Genomic DNA, 15,914 nt, shown 5'->3' on the forward strand with positions numbered 1-15,914 from the left:
AACACAAGCCTACAGATAAATTGAGGGGAAGATGTAGCTCTTCAGAGTGCCTTCCAGCCCTGCTCCCTGCAGTGAAATCTGACATATCACAGAATCTTAGACTTACATAATGATCGAGATTGGAAAGCTCCTCTGTAGGTCATCTAGTACAAATCAATGCTCAGAGCAGGGACAATTATAGCTGGCTTCCCAGGACAACATCCAGTCAGGCTTTTAATATCTCCAAGGACAGAAACTCCACAGACTCCTTGGGCAACCTGTTCCAGCTCAAACATCAGTTTGTGGCCATTACCTGTTGTCCTGATTCACTGTGTAGCACCAGGGAGACTATGTATCTGTCTTCTTTACTCCTTCTCATCAGGTTTTTATACACATATATAAGAACCCTTTCAGCCTTCTTTCCTCCAGGCTAAATATTCCCAGCTCTCTCAACATCACTTTGCATGAGAGATGCTCCAGTTCCTTCATCTTTGTGGCCCTTAGCTGGACTCCAGTAAGGCCGTATCTCTCTTTTAGTGCAGAACTCAGAAATGGTCCTGTCACTCCAAGAAGTTTTCAGTAGTGCTAAATAGAGATGAAGGATTACCTTCATCAATCTGCTGGTGATGCTTTTGCTCAGGCAGTCCAGTACTGGAACATTTCCGAATTGACACTGGGGTTTTGCAGTCAACATGTCATCAAAGCATGCCCATCTAGTGATGCCAGGGAACAGGAAGTGTTCCACAGTTCCTCAACTGAGACACACAGGGCCTCATCCTCCAAATGTCTCACTGTTATCTAAGGAAAGAATGTCTGTCCTAAACTTCTGCTAATCAAATTGCAGCTAAACAATGCCTAAAACAGACTCTGTTGATAGTTCTCTGACATCTCATGATAGAAAAATTAAAATCACGTGACATTTTTCTAAGAAATTAATTTCTATTATTATTTTTGAATTAATGATGCTCATTCTGCTTTTTGTAATAAAACTGTATCCAGTGTATTCCTTTCAATACTTTTGTATAATTTAGAAACACATTTTGAAGCAATTAAGTGTGAATATTTGTGAATCTGAATGAAACCTGCATAGTTTCAGATTCTCAGTTGAATATGCATGGCAATGTTTAGGATTAAAAAAAAACAAACAACCAAAAAACCAAGAAGTTAGTACAGTTAGACCTGAAAAATTTGGCTGCTTTGTAAAGCACAGTTTGTAATTTAGGGTCAATTTACATAATGACTTTTAGTGATTGTAAAAGTCTGTGTCAGTAAGAACAACCATCACCACAGCAGATGTTTGTCTCAACATTACTATGGCAGGAAACTCACACCATCACCACAGCAAACGTTTATCTCAACATTGTTAAGGCAGGAAACCCACTGACTGACACCATGGAGCAATGGGGGAAGCTAATCATGAGAAACTTAACCAAACCCCTGTGCATATGTCCAGACCTGGGGGCTGGGGGATAGAGGGGCCTGGAGAACTCTGGGGACCCCCTGATGGTATTGGGCACATACACCACAGCCAGGTGGAAGGTGTGGTTAAGCAGAACATCTTGTGACAACCCTATAAAAGAATGAAATCAACCAACGTTGGATGGAACGTTCCCCCACTGGACTTAGAAACTAATTGGACTGTTGGGATGCCGCAATGCTGGGGTGGTAGTTATTGCTGTGAACTCTTCCATTCTTTCCTTCTTTCTTTCCTTCCTTTCTGTCTTTATTGCTTGCTCTCTCTTTTGCATTTGCCAACCTGTTGTCAGGCAAATACAGTTCCTTGGCTCTTGACTCCATTTTGAGTCTTAATTCTGCTCCTGAGAATAAAAGCAGAAGCTTGCTCCAGTCCTGAACTGGCATGAGACAGTGATGAGAGAGAATTTGCTTAAAATATTTAGAGCACATCAAAATGATGTTACTTGGATTGGGTTTACTTTGTTTTGTACAGAAATGTACACTCGGGCAGGGCTTAAAGGCTGTGTTTATATGAGCTAGACCTCACACCTAAAGCTATTATGTTACAAAGCATTTAAGTCCCAGGGTTTGGACTCCTTGTATTTCACAGTTACGAGCTTGAATACTGTGCATGAGTCAGAATGATGAGATTTAAAGGTAGCGTTCACCCACCTGTAACCACAAGTTCAAATTGTACTCCTGCAGCACAAAGAAAGTAAGACCTAACTGCCTCTGAAGTTGACATATTGACAGACAGAGCAGCAAAAAGTTTGATATTTCCATTAGGTCTTAAATTACACATTCAGTAATGAAAGCAATGTGTCAGCACTTTCAAATGTTCACAAAGATATGCACCGTTACTGTTTTCCCTAACACAATTGCTTCAAAAGCTTTTTAAATCTTACACACACACCCTTGCAATAATACAAGACTCTTGCCTTCAAAACAATTTAAGCAATGTTATCTGATAAACAACCCCAAAATAAGTCTAAGCAAGCCTTTTTGAGAATAAGACAGTGAAGTTTTCTGTTGCAGGTGGCAACAGCATTCCTATATTTTGGGGGGATTAAAATTGTTTTTTACCAATGGTGAAATCATACATACAGCTACCCCACGTTTCTGAGATAATTATGCACAAAGTAACCAATGTTGTTGTTTTACACAAATTTCTGTCCCTTGTTATACCACAGCTAGAATGAGTTATGCTTCCTAACATTAGGCTAGAATAAGTTTTCCATATCAACTCTCTATGATGAAATGAAAAGAATTATGCTTCTATAACCACATGGCATGAAAGAATCATGGAAATGACTGTAAAATACGAAAATTAAAATTCCTCACTATGTGTCAAAAATCTTATTCTAAATTCCGTGGGAAACTAAAGACAAGGGGGAAAAATCACCATATGTTCATAAGTTCATGAATCCTTGAATTTAAATAAGGAGAGTTTATAAATATCCCATATGAAAACTTTCATTGAAAGATAACTTGACATTTGCCTAAGTATCAGCTGTGTATAAAATAAAGCAAAAAGTTTGATAGGAAACTATTACAGACACTGGACAGCAACATCATTTCAACTAAAGGTCCAGTTCTGTAAAAAGAAAGTATAGTGCAAATAACTGGTCCCATTTTAAAATCTGAGGTTTGGTTCTTTTTTGCCCTCTGCTTTAGAAAAGCGTATGTTTTCCACAAAACAGGTGCAAATATTTGATTGAGGATGCTGTGCTTTTTATATGTGCTGTAGACAAGTACAATGGATTTGAGCTGTTGATTGAGTGATATGGCCTGCTAATGCCACCTGAAATCTGCAAAGGTGCATTTCCACGCTAGTATATTTTGAGAAAATGTATGGGATGCAATAATTCTATTACTTTGTCTACATAATAATTTGTAAGAATTACATTAAAATACAGGTAGGGCCTTGCCATTGTCTCTAGAAGAAAGTGTTTACCACATATAAAAAAATAAATTATAGTCTCTTGGTCTCAGTAGGCCAAATCTCAAACCCAGAGTACAGTTTGATTGTGAGGACATAAAAATGAGGTGGGACTAAGACTTGTAGGAAAACATCACTAGTTAAGTTAAAATTTGTGCTGGATGAGTTCTGTGTGAATCTAGTTTTATCTCTGCTGACAGCAAGTAGTTTCTACCTCAAAATAACACTTGAAAATGTAAATTTTTTCCAGTTCCAAAATATTACTTTCATAGACAGAACAGTAAGTTTTTTGAAGATGAAAAACAGCTTCTGGGTCATTCTCATGACACTGTGTCCTGGTTTCAGCTGGGAGTTTCTTCCTAGTAGCTGGCACAGTGCTATGTTTTAGATTTAGGATGAGAATAATGCTGATAACACACTGTTGGTTTTAGTTGTTGTTAAGTAGTCAAAGAGAAGAAACTGGGAGGGGACACATCTACAACAGCTGGCCCAAACTGGCCAAAGGAATATTCCATACCATAGAACATCTTGCTCAGCATACAAACTGGGACGAGTTGGCCAGGGCCTGCAGATCACTGCTCGGGGACTGGCTGGGCATCAGTCAGGAGGTGGTGAGCAACCCTCACTGATTTTTTTGGGGGGTTTCCCCCTAAGTTTTATTTCTCTTTCTCTTTTTGTTCTTTTTCTTTCCATTGCATTGGTAGCATTAGTATTTGTCCTGGTTTCAGCTGGGGTAGTTAGTATAGTACTGTGTTTTGGCTCTGATGTGAGAACAATGTTGATAGCACACTGATGTTTTTAGTTGTTGCTGGGTGATGTTTATACTAAATCAAGGACTTTTTGGTTTCTTGGGCCCTGCCAGTGAGAGGGCTGGAGAGGCATGGGAAATTGGGAGGGGACACAGCCAGGACAGGTGGCCCAAGCTGGCCAAAGAGGCATTCCAAACCTTATGATGTCATGCTGAGTATATAAACTGGGGGAAGAAGGGAAGGCAGGGACATTTGGAGTTAGGGCTTGTCTTCCCGAGTAACCGTTATGTGCGATGGAGCCCTGCTTTCCTGGGGATGGCCGAACACCTGCCTGCCCATGGGAAGTAGTGAATTAATTCCTTGCTTTGCTTTACTTGTGTGCGCGGCTTTTGCTTTACCTATTTAAATTGTTCTTATCTCAACCCTTGAGTTTTACATTCCTTGCTGATCCTCCTTCCCATCCCTCTGGATGGGGCGGGGGAGTGAGCAAGCGGCTGCGTGGTGCTTGGTTGCTGGCGGGGGTTAAACCACGACAGTATTATATTGCACTTTATTTCAATTACCTTTTTTCCGATTCTCTTCCTCATCCCTCTGTGGGGGCAGGAGGTGTGAAAGAGCAGCTGCTTAGTGGTACTTAGCTGCCAGCTGGGGTTAAACCATAACACATTAGCATATAAACCTTATGATTAGGGTAGGGGAAAAAATATAAATCTTGCTTTAGTAATAAACTGCAGAGAAGACCTTTCGGCAGTAAATCAAGTTGCCTGATATTTCTATATTGCAAGGCATGTTTCAAAATGTGACATAAAACTAAAGGAATGTGTATTACAGAAAAAAATAGGAAGAATTGACTTTAGATAAATACAGTCAAAAAGTCCTCAAAAGGAATTGCTTAAAGTGTGTGGGAAGCTGACAATATAATAGTCATGGAGGCTTTTTTGTGTCTTGTCAGAGATGCCTGGCTTGGCTTAAGATGTCAGCTAGCTGCACAGCCGTTGCTAGTAACAGAAAATAATCTGTTGGAAAAGCGTAACACAAAGTGAATTGTCTTGTGAGAGCAAAAACTTAGTATTCTTAACAGTAAGTGTAAGAGCTCTACATACATAGCATAGCTACATCAACTTAATTAAAAACCAGAAGGGTGTAAGTATATATGAAATATTTTACAGTAACCTCTTTCTTTTAAAACTTTCCCAAAATGCAGTGAAGACATGTAGTCTTTATTACTAAAAAAAGATAGAATAAAACTGAGAGTGAAATATTTCTGCTACCAAATTTAGTAACTTTATGTAGAGTTTATATAACAAAGCAGAGAGCACGTGAAAACTGAAAGAACCTAAAATGGAAACTTATGGAATGTGACTAAAAATAATTAAAAGTAAAGAAAGCAGAGAGCTGTGCTTTAAAGATTTCTAGAATTGAAAGTTTTTTTTATATAGTCTGTGGTGATTAGTATATGTTGCGAAAACAGTACATACAGTGTCTTCTTCATCAGCTGCAGTATTTCATGAAAATGTTGTTCTGTACAATACCATTTTGTTAGTGTAAATAGTTATGGAAAAGCTGAAAGGAAACACAGCAGCTGAGCTAAACATTAGACATTTCTGGGTTTGTGTTGCTTAATGGTTCAGTTTAATGTGACCTTTAAAATCATCTTTTCTTCTGATTATAAAAATAGTACTTGCAAGACATCTGTGAGAAATGAAGCAATAGATTCAACAGACTACCATTAAATGCACATGGAAAGGAAAAAACAGGTACTATAGCTAAAGACCTGAAATGTTTTTGAACAAGGAACAGTATTTTCAATTCTTATTACTTCTGAATGACCCTTATTTTACAAGTGGGTTTGTGTTAACACTAAATTAGTGTAATATTGTTGAAAGGAATTCTTAAGAACCTTGCTATATATCTGTCTTTTCCCCTCTTAGACTCAGAATTGAATTTTCTTACCTGATTTCCAGCTATAGAGCTACAATTTCTGCTATAACTTGTCCTCAGTGCTCTTTGGTACTGTTTTATATATTAGCATAGGGTGAAGCCTTTTGGTTTTACTTTCAGTAACTATTTGGAGCATCTCACACATGAGGAGAGGCTAGGAAAACTTGAAAGCCTTAAGAGAAGTCTAAAGACCCATCTGCTATCTACAATCAACTAATGGAAGGGTGTACAGAAGACAGAACCAGACTCTCCTTTACAATGGCAGGACAAGAGACAACAGACATAAGTTGGAATACGTGAAATTCTGACCCAGTGTGGTGACCAGCATAACACTGGAACCAATTTCCCAGAGAGGCTGTGAAATCTCCATTCTTGCAGATATTCAAAACCTGACTGGACATGGCCCTGAGCATGCTCTAACTGGCCTTGCTTTAAGCTGAAGTTTGGATTGGATGGCCTCTGGGATCTCCTCCAACCAGTAAGTCTAGCATTCTGTGGATTTAACTACATACATCCTGTATGGATATGGAAATATTTTCACTGGCTTTACATGAAAGTAGAACTTAATTACTTTTAAAAGAAATTAAGTAAGTAAAACCACAGTGATAACCTGCTCATGAAAGGTTTGACTCTTTCCCAAATTATGCTTGTTTCTGAAGTCTTGCATAAGCCTTTTGCCAATAGTTGGAGTATGAGGAACAGCAGTAGTACATAAATTTATTGAAAAGAAATTATTCATAAAAAAAAAAAAAGCAAGCATGACTTGAAGAAATGTAAGAGAGACTATGAGGAAGCAGGTTTTTCTTTGCATAAAATTTCTCATCCCATTCCTGGCATTAGGCATAAACTTTGAAAAAAATTATAATTAAGATAGAAAAGGAATTCCAGAAGGAGCAAAAGGGACAATACACTTTCCTATAGATTACTTGATGGACCTCCTCCAAGGATAACTTAAGCTTAATAATTTTTTTAAGGCAAATAGAAGAAGTTATCTTTAAATGCAATTTCTTAAAACTAAAAAAATATTGCTAAGAGTTGCAAAACTATATTTCCTTTGTAATGGGTAGTTTTTAGAGCTGTAAAAAAATTGTTTTAATTCCTTACTGCTGGTGTATATGTTTTGCAGCTATTACGTGGGGTCACAAGAAGGAGGAACAATATTTGGATTTTTTCTCTAAAGAAAACGCAAAGTAAACACACACACGTGTGTCTGAGGGAGACAAAACAAGAGATAATGAGTGCACACACATAAATGCTTTCTTTGAATGAAACTTAGTAAGTGAATGTCACTTAAATTGATCAGGTTATTGATATGGAAAAATACAGTAGAGATGGTGAACCTTAAGCATATCTGACTGAGAAGACACAGTACTGAACTACATGGGAAATGAAGGGCTGTCATTCTCTCGCTGTTTTCTAAACTTCAAAGAAAGTAGAAATAAAGACAAAGCTTAAGGCCTTGAGAGGCCAAAGGAAAGGTTACTAATACATTTTTTCTAAGACCGCGTAAAAACAGAATGGTGGAACAGCTAGAGAGATGGAACAATTAATAGATGGCATAACTAATCCCAGAAAAAATTCTCAGGCACATGAAGGACGGGAAAGTGATCAGGAGTAGTCAATATGGAGTCACAATGAAGAAGTCATGCTTGGCCAACCTGATAAGCTTCTATGATTAAATTACTGGCTTGGCAGATGAGGGGAGAGCAGTGGACACTGTCTACCTTGAATTCAGTAAGGCTTTTGAGACTGTCTCCCATAAGATCCCCTAGAGAAGCTACAGACAGGGCAAGATGCAATAAACTGAAACAGAGGAGGCACTGTCTGAACATCAGGAAAGGCTTGTTTACTTTGAAGGTGACTGAGCACTGGAAAAGGTAGCCCAGAGAGGTTGTGGGCTCTCCACAGGGGGCATGTTGCCAGCAGGTTGAGGGAGGTGATCCTTCCTCTTTATTCAGCACTGGTGAGGCTACATCTGAAGCACTGTGTCCAGTTATGGGTTCCTCAGTACAAGAGAGACATGGATGTACTGGAGAGAATCTAGCAAAGGGCCACAAAGATGTTGAAGGGACTGGAGCACCTGTCCTATGAGGAAATGCTGAGAGAGCTGGGACCATTTAGTTTAGGAAAGAGAAAGCTCAGAGGGAGCCTCATCAGTGTATGAGAGGGTGCAAATGAAACCAGGCTCTTCTCAGTGGTGCTCAGTGACAGCACCAGGCACAAACTAAAACACAGGAGGGTGCTGTCTGAACATCAAGAAACACTTCTTCACTGTAAGGTTGACTGAGCACTGGAACAGATTTCCCAGAGTGGTTGTGGATTCTTTATCCTTGGAGATATTAAAAAGCCATCTGGACATGGTCCTGGGTAATTGGCTTTAGGTGACCCTGCTTGAGCAGGGCGTTGGACCTGATGACCTTCAGCGGTCCCTTCCAACCTCAGCCATTCTGAGATTCTGTGATATGCCATGCACTCATCTTTAATATACATCACACTGCTTATCACTATATGAAAGAAGTTCTGTGCTCCATATTCTTCAGATGGCAGTCTCTGTTGCATTGTTATGCTATCAATGGTACAACTCATGCAAATGAAGCCTATTTTTTCCATTTGTGTGTATGTCAGACAGCCTTTGATGCTTTCTTTGTGATACCTTCTTGTGACTACTATGAACTGTTCTTGTCCTTAAAGATGGGCAGATAGCAGAGATACCACTCACTACCACACTGTACTGGACAGATTCTGGAAATCAGACAGAAAGTACAGGAAAAGAAAATTACCTCTGTCAGGGACCAAACCCTGAGTCAACATCAGCAGGTGCTGCAAACCTTGGGCTATAGCCCAAAGTAATTGGTTAGTACTGACAGTAACAAGTCACTGTGAGACTTCTGTATTTAAAGACACACTGCACTGCTCTCCTAAGGGAGATTGTGCAGGTCATCCACTTTACCACAGGCAAGCAACCAGATGAAGAGGCTTGCCCTCACGAGCTGTATCCATGCTACCTCTGACAGTGACTACTCGCTGTGCAAGCACATAGAAATAGCAATCAGAATAGCAGTGACTGTGCAGAAATCATCAATCACTTTGTCAATCTGTATCGTATGAAAGGCTGTGGGTGCTGTGCAACTACTCACACTGTGCAGGACCTGGGGTGAAGGAGGTAAGGAAGTGGGAAAATTCAGGGCATTCACTGTCATAGACTGGAATTCCCTTCGTTCATTCTCAACGCCCCCCCCGCCCCCCCGCCCCGGGCAGGACTCCAGGCAGTATTTCCACTGTAAGGACTAGATTTCCTTCAATTCACAGGCCTTTCTGTAGAACTGGGGAAGATTTATGGACAAGATATCCTGCTATATTGACCACAGATGTTGTGTAAAAGTCTTTGAGTGGTTCATTCCTCACAAAACAAACAAACAAACAAATAAACAAACAAACAAGGGGAGCATCCTTTTCCCTCCCAGAGGGACCACTCTAGGAGCTTCCTACACCAAGGACAGTCTCCAGCATGATAGATGCTGCTTATCTTCTCCACTCTCAGATTACATAGCTAGTTCAGTCACAACTCTCACAAACATGATAGCTACAGTTCACCAAGCCTGTTAAATTACAGCAGTAGTTAAAAACAACAAATCAACACCCCAAATAGATAAAACTATTCATCTTCCCTTTACTTTCCTCATGCAAGCAGAATTTGCAGACTCAACTGACCCCATCTTCTTGCTTATTCTTCACCCTTGCTTAAACCAAATCAGGGTCTGAAACCCACCTCCCAACCAGTCAGGTGCATTTCCCACCTTCACCAGACTTTGTTATTCCCTGAAATGAAAAGTCACAAGAAAAATCCTTAGGAATTACATATTTTATTTATAAAGTCATAGCAAACTGAAGGGTCAGTTACAGGGAAAGGGAGGGTAAAAAAAGAAAGAAAAGAAGGGGATTGAGAGGGTGTGTATGGATAACAAGAAGGTTTAATACTCAGAAAGCAAACAGAAACCAAATATCATGCACCAGAAGAGGATAGCTGTGATGGGGATAAAGGGAAGCGAACTCCTATTTATCCATTACATTTTCTCACCAATGTCAAGATGAGCAGCGTAAACGTGGCAGTCTTGAGAGTTCCCAAGGTATACCTCTGCAGGATTCAGGAGCTCCTGGAGTTTCTTCATCTAGCCCTTCCAAACCAAAGGATTCCTGAAGAACCTTGTTCTCATGCTTCTTGGTTCACTCCTTCACCTTGGCTTCCATACGACTCTTATCAACACAGACCATCAGGACTGACAGTTGACCCCTTGCCACCTCTCTTGAGTATCATTCCAATTCCAGATGACTCTAAACAGGGCCTTATCCTTCTGTCCCTTCATAAGCCTTTTTAGTTATGTGGCCAATGGCTGACCATCCAACCTGTCTCTGAATAACTCCTCAGGTCAATCCCGTCTTGTGACCAAGACCACCTCTTCATATATCTCTGTGAAAGAAACATACAGACAGAACACATGAATGTATTTTCTTTGATATTGCTAGCCCTTTTGTATGAGCAGGGCTCCAGCTTCTGTGTTACCTCAAGTGCACCTGGAAAAAGGTGAATGCTCTTCAGGTAAGTGGAGGTTGCCCTGTATCACATTGCCATACTACTGCCATGGTGTTGCCTATGAAATATTCAGCCAGGTCTGCTGTCTGTGCATTGGTGCGCTCACATATGGATTACTGCTGTAGAAGTGTATCTACATGGGGTAAACCCTGAAGTCCATACCCACACTGCCTCAGTGAAATTGCTGTGTCCTGTGGAAACCCTGATACAAATAATAGAAGACTCATCCTCTATGCACAACTCTTCTGATTCACATTTCCTTTGTCTTTCCCTGAACTTATTTTCCGTAACTAATGACCTAGATTAATACTCAGCTTCCTCCAGAATGCCAGATGGAGCATGCATTCTTCTTCACCAGCCTTCTAAACTGTGTCTAGATTGAGCCTAGGGAACAATGACAGGGACCCTTCCCAATGTCTAGTTTTCTTCATAGGGTGGGAAATTTAAGTGTATGGATACAAGATGCAAGTTATATTGTATTGCTTTTCTTTCAGGCTAGATTCCTAAACTGTTTTAATTTAGGTATGTGGCTATTATAGGGATCGTCAAGATGTATAGAGGGAAAGCGCTACTAAAGGAGTTCAGTAGAAATGTGCTAAGTGTAAGATTGTCTCTTCATTGCCCCAACAGCCTCTACTCAGATGCCACAAATATGGAGACACAGACTTACTATATCTCCCCTCAACCCTCCCTTGGAGTGCTTCAGCTGGCCATGTTTGGGTTTTGGGCTTATTTAAAGCTTCATTAGAATGAACAGTTTCTCACCTAGCTTATGCCTGAGCTTGGTTATCTTTCTAAATTGAGTACATGATGTTTTGTGAAATATTTCAAAAACTTCAGTCTGTTGGACACATTCTGCTCATGATTATTACACACTGAAAGGAAGGAGTTCATCAAATGTGCAGCATCTCTTCTGTTGTAATCACAGGTGCCAAATAAAATGGTGATTAGCTTTTATAACAGGATAATACTAGAGCTCCTTCTGATGAGCATTCTTGAACAACTCAGCATTTAGAGCCTCTCAAGTTTGTACGACAGTAGTTATACTAGAAGTATAGCAGTAACAGAAAGTATTCCTGAGCATGCAAGTTTGTTTGTTTTTGCTGTAGAACATAAGAATGGTTGCCAGTATACTTTGGCCTAGGTCAGCTAGTAATGTCACAAACACTTCACTGGTATAAGCCAGTAATCCTTTCCAGCTGTTAGTGTTAATATGGTCATGTTGTTTTGGAAAATAAAAGGGATTTGTAGTGTAGATGTGGGCTGATCTGTGGTAACCTCCCTCAGTGCCAGGGTGATTAATTTAGTGGTATTGACGCAACTCAATAGAGTGAGGTGGCAGATGCATTATTTAGATTCTTGGAAATGAGGCTTCTAAAAGCCAGATTAAGTACCGTATGTTTTATAGATCCCAGGCTAAGTTAATTTTTCTTTTGCTTGTTTATTTATTTGTTATCCTGAGCTGGGATAGAGTTAATTTTCTTCTTTTATACAAGGAGCTGAAATGTGAAACCACTAGTTCTGTAATGTAGAACCAATGCCTACCTTACAGGAAAACGTCCAGGGTTAAGTTGATTGAATGAAGAGATAGCAAACAAATAATCAGTTCTGGTAAATTAATTCACAGGTTTATTTTCTTCACTCATAAATATATGTGCCTAATTTTCCCTTTTAATTTGTCTGGCTACAATTTCAAGTCTGCTAAGGTTTCTGTCATGCCTTTTTTCCTTAAATAAAAGGGCAGTTTAGTAATCCCATGAGTGTAGTGTAGTACACTGTTGATCTTTCTGATTAAACAGTATTAAATTTCTTGCTCAAGGTAGTTCTTCTAGACCTTAAATCACATTTGTATGTTGTTGTACACCCTCTCAAATTTTTTCTAACAACTTGTTTCCAACGTGAACTGCAGAAATATGTGCAGAATGTAATACAGCTTCATACGCAGTAAGACCAAAAAATCACTTCTTATTCCTGTTAATCACAGTTAACATGCTTGTAAATCCTTTTCAGACATACTTCTTTTAGGACCTGATATCCATTTCATAAAGATGGCCTCAATGCCCTTATTTCTTATTTTCTACTATTCTTGAGGTTATGTTAAAAACACTTTATTTAAATAGACAACTTAACAACCAGACCAAATTGTGCCATGACTTTTTTCATTATCATTTATCATCCTGCAATTGCTTGAGTTCTTTACATTTTTTGCAACAAGTGTTATCCTTACTTACATGTCACTGTTGAGCAGCAACAGGCCTAGCAGCAGACCCATGGACTTTTTCCAGCATTGCCTTTTTCACAGATAATTCCCTATTGTCTGCTTGAGAGCTATTTCTTAACCAACTTCTTGTGTAATTACTGATTTTCTCTATTTCTATTTGTTAATTATTGTGTGCTACTAAATCAGTTGTCTCTTTTTAATTTAATACATAAGTAATGTTATCAATCAGGCTTTCAAGTATTAAATGAGATTTGGGTGACAAGAACCATTCTCTCTAAGACCCGTTGAAAAGATTTTTACTCTATCTTGCCTTTTTATTTTCTGTCATAAGGATCTCAACCAGATTTCTGTTTTTAGCCTCAAATTTTAAGACTAGGATAAATGGTCATTTGTTTGGTCCTTTATTATTATTATTATTAATTATTATTATTATTACTGTTATTATTATTAATTTTAGCACAATAATAGCACTTCTCCAAGCTTCTGGCATTTCCTTTATTTTCCAAGACAGATTAAAAATTGTTTCATGGTCAAGGGCTACTCAGATAATTTCTTCAGTACTACCAGGTACAAGCTCTGTGAGTTTCTGATTTTTTTAAAAATATTTATGTCTGTTAGTTATTGCTTAAATCCTTCCTATTTACAAAAAGTCTGGCTAGTACTATATAATCTGTAAGTGAATTAAATGTCTAATATTATCTTTTTCCAATCACAAAATCCAAAGTGAAAAATTCTAATAAGTATCAAATACTTACATTATTCTTGTCTGCTAACTCCATCTCAATTCACTGAACTTAATAAGTATTTCCTTACTTCAATTTCTTTCATTCCTCACATCTTTAAAGAAATCCCATTATCATCCTAAGGATCTTTTTTTTTTTTTTTTTTTTCTGATAGCTTTAGTTTCCTTTAACAAATTTCTATCTATAAACTTACTGTCATTGTTACCTATGTCCATCTTTTCAGTTGATACATATTTTCAATCCTGAATTACTTAGAATTTACTTCTAATGTTATTTACAATATAATTTCATTGCTAAGCCAGTCTGGTGTCTGAACTGTTGATTTAAGGGGTCCATAAGGGTTTTTATGCTTGACAAAATATTAAATTATTTTTAAAAATATATGATTCAGACATTTTTTTGTTTGGTTGTTTGCATTTCTGTCTAATCTTTTTCTTTGAGCAAATTTTACTTGTGTTCTTTTGCAGCATAAGTAAACTCAAAGTTTTAGTAAACCAAAATACAAAGAGGTCTTTGGTTTCTATTTGATATTAATTTCCTAGGTTTAAAATTTATATCCTCAAAACCATCTTTCAGCTGTTCTTTGGTCTTTAACCCAATTAAAGTACCAGTGTTTCTTCCTGTCAAGACCACCAGGCACATAAGTTTCTTCTTTGTGGCAAGTTACCTACACCATGGTAAAAAGTATTCTCAAACTGGGAATGCTCCTTACATATTTTGTCTGCAAGGCATGACCCATAAAGAATTACAGGCAATTTTACTATGTCAAGTACTGCACTCCATGGAGAAAGAGGTAATGATAATTTCCTAGCACTGCTTTCAACAGCTTAGCTCTTGAGCAATCTTCTTTGTAATTAACAACCTGGAGTTTCTCCTTAGGCTTATGAAGCTATCTGAACTCTAATCTTTCATGTCTAATTTGACCACTAATCAGTACACCGTTGGGTGTAAGAGGGAAAAGGAGCACTATCCATTGTGTTTTGGGGTTTCCTGGCAAAAATAAAGAACTGATATGACTAGTCTACCCAACTTCAAGTGATTTCTGTTAGGAATCCTAGTGGAAAGATTTATGTTCCTCAGGCCAAAAGTGAGATGCCTAAGCATTCCTCTTGTCTTAGTATTTCTTACTGGCTTAGTACAGCTGGTTCCACTCAGCTTGCTGGCTTCTGCAGATCATACAGGCAAATTCTTACCTCTCTCGGCATTTCTTCATGGACTGTAGGCACACAAATTGATGCTGAAGCTTCTACCAAGCAACAAACAGACCTGAAAGTTAAACACTGTAAAACTGAGCCAAATTTCCCGTGGATTAGCCTCCAAGCATATTCACATTTTTGTATATTTATTACTTATGTCTATAATTGAAAATATTTGTAATTTTATGTAAACATATATATGTATAACTATTTAGGAGGATCTTCTACTTCCTTATATCAAAAATAATCAAGTCCTGATAACAAATCACTAGGCCTATGTCAACCACTTTTTATTTACTTATTTTTTTATCTGCCATAGTGAGGTCCAGACTACAATCCTGTGCTTTTTGGTGGAAACCATTTTGTGTTAGAAGACTGTCATTGAGAAGGTTTTGAAACTGTAATACTGCTTTACTGTTGACTCAAAAAAATAAATAAAGGTCTCTGGGATGGATCTCTAAAGCTTTACTTTCTTTTTGTGCATTATGGACACATGCTTAAAAGTCATATATTCTACTTTTTTAAAGGTGGTATTCTGCAGAAGAGCTCTTCCTCTTCCACCTTCTGACCTCTGTTCTCTCAAGCATTGGGCCATATGCATTCAAGCTTCTGTGGTTTCAAGTTAGTAATCATACTAAAGCAGGTAGCAGTGTATTTCATGTAGTTTATTGGAGTTTGAAATTAAAAGCAGCTTTAAAAAAAGTATTTTCCATTTTGAGTAAATCACACCAATAGGTGTGCTATCCCTTTGGTACTGTTTATGACCTCACTGCTGCTACAGAGCTAGTAGATGCCAACTGAAATCCAAATAGATCTGTTCTTTATAGATTCAACTGAGAGTAGCGCTTGCCTAACTTTATCCTCAATACACAGCTAAGACTTATTTTCTATAAATGGTTTGTCTAGAATCTGAAATTAAATATACCATGTTATATTTTTCAATAGCTCATAAGGGGAAGTAACTTCCAAAAGCTGGCACTGCAGTTTGGTGATAGTGAAAAGAACAATTGTTCACTTTGTGTATGTTTAGTTTATGTTAAACTGTTGTTTCTGTTCAGAGGTAATAAATGTGACTCCCTGTCAGATAATGCCTCAATATC

This window comes from Falco rusticolus, chromosome 6 (assembly GCF_015220075.1).
Source record: "Falco rusticolus isolate bFalRus1 chromosome 6, bFalRus1.pri, whole genome shotgun sequence".
NCBI classification, from domain to species: Eukaryota; Metazoa; Chordata; class Aves; order Falconiformes; family Falconidae; genus Falco; species Falco rusticolus.